Source organism: Passer montanus, unplaced genomic scaffold, assembly GCF_014805655.1.
Source record: "Passer montanus isolate IOZ18808 unplaced genomic scaffold, ASM1480565v1 scaffold11, whole genome shotgun sequence".
NCBI lineage: Eukaryota > Metazoa > Chordata > Aves > Passeriformes > Passeridae > Passer > Passer montanus.
This window is the reverse complement of record NW_024357613.1, coordinates 22,179,249-22,180,880: the sequence shown is the minus strand read 5'-3', so window position 1 is coordinate 22,180,880 and position 1,632 is coordinate 22,179,249. Positions and strand designations below refer to the sequence as shown.

The following is a 1,632-nucleotide window of genomic DNA, read 5'->3' as shown; positions in this document are numbered from 1 at the left end:
AAAACAAAGAAAACTCAGGCAATTAATTTAACGAGAGTACTCAGGACATGATATCATTCTGAATGGACGAGCCTGAGAAAACAACTATTTTGAATCACAGCAGGATAAGCACACAAAACAGTATCCCTGTGCAACAAAATCCCTCTTAGCTGGGTGCCAAAAATTGGTCTGTTAGAGCCTTGGGGTATTTGCCCAAACTTTGTCTTTTGGGATAAGCAAATTCCTTTTTAAATACTCACAGTAGTGGCAAGTAAAACTTATGTGTGACTTGAATTGCTGGTGCTTGTGGGAGAGAAGGTGCCATTTCATACAGGCAAATTAAATATGTTCTTGGGACAAGTCATTACTGGATGTAGATCCACTACCTTGGCTACCGTGAAATAGATTTATCTTTTCTCTCTAGCATAAAAAGAGAACATAAACCACATTTCTTTCCAGTAAGCTTTTTTGTAGAATCCTACAATAACAGCTGGTGAAACAGCTGCTTTTCTGCAAATAGTTGGGGGCTCTTGCAGTTGGCAGGAGAAAGATGCACTATAAGTAGCAGTATCCAAAGCACCTATTTTTAAAAAATTGTTAGGAATTCTGTTCAGGTTCTGCTTGCAGTAAGGGTGTCTCTGGTTTAACTTTCTCCTTTCAAGCTTCTGGATTTTTAAAGCTCTTTATTTTTTCTTTTCTTGCACTTTCCACTGTTTTCAGTTTTGTAGTTTACTGTTTAATTAGCCTTAAATAAAAATAACATTTGGGTAGTTGTGGAGTTCTTGTTTTCTTTAATGAAAGAGCAAACCAATGAACCAGCTATACAGACCAGTTCTGGAACACAAATCCTCATACCAATAGCTCCCATCTCACACAAAGTTAACACAGATATTGAGAATATCATTACTCCTCTCGTAGCTTCTGGCTGAACTACAGCCAGAGTTCATGCTGCTTTTGGCTGGTGCAGGTTTTGTTGCTTTTGTCACAAAGGGGAGTGCAGAGAGGAGCAGGCACCCGGGGTCTCTGTGCCCCAGATGGTGACAGGAGGAGCAGAGGCTCCACACGGCTGCCGCGTGTCGGGGTGTGCGGAGGCCGGACACCTGCGGGGGCAGGTGCAGGTGGCACTGCGGTGTCGGTGACAACAGGGGACCCTGGGCTGCTGCGGCCTCCAGGGCTGTGTGCCGAGAGGACAGAGACCAGAGGGACAGGGAGCTCTGGGGCAGGTACCTCAGCCAAGGCTCTGGCGAATTGTCACCAGGAATGCCTGAGGGAGCCGGGTCTGCTCAGCCTCGGGAAGGGGCGACTGAGAGGGGACCTCATCGATGTGATTACGTACCTAAAGGATGGGTGTCGAGAAGATGGAGCAGCCTCTTCTCGAGTAATGTGACGAGTAATAGGGCAAGGGACAATGCACACTGAGGGAAGGTTCACCTGAATACGAGCAACCTCTTTACTGTCGAGGTGATCGAGCAGAACAGATTGCCCAGAGAGGTTGTGGTTTCCCTCAGAAAGGGGGGCTGGGAGGCTGGACCAGCTGACCCAGTGTGGTCCCTCCCGGCCTGGCCCGTCCGGTGATTCCGTTGCCCCCGGCCGAGGCGAGGCGGCCCCGCCGCGCTGCGTGAGGCGGCGCCCGCGGGCCCGGCGCGGGGGCGG

At 49.2% G+C, this 1,632-nt stretch overlaps 1 protein-coding gene across 1 annotated transcript in view; it reads left to right on the top strand.

The window, feature by feature from the left end:
- Positions 1-1,599: 1,599 nt before the first annotated feature.
- The window catches only part of BAG2 (BAG cochaperone 2), an 8,041-nt gene continuing 8,008 nt past the window's right edge, over positions 1,600-1,632 (top strand). Inside the window, exon 1 of the mRNA XM_039726993.1 lies at positions 1,600-1,632. This exon is cut by the window's right edge and continues 329 nt beyond it. The gene's annotated coding sequence lies outside the window, so the exon portion shown is untranslated.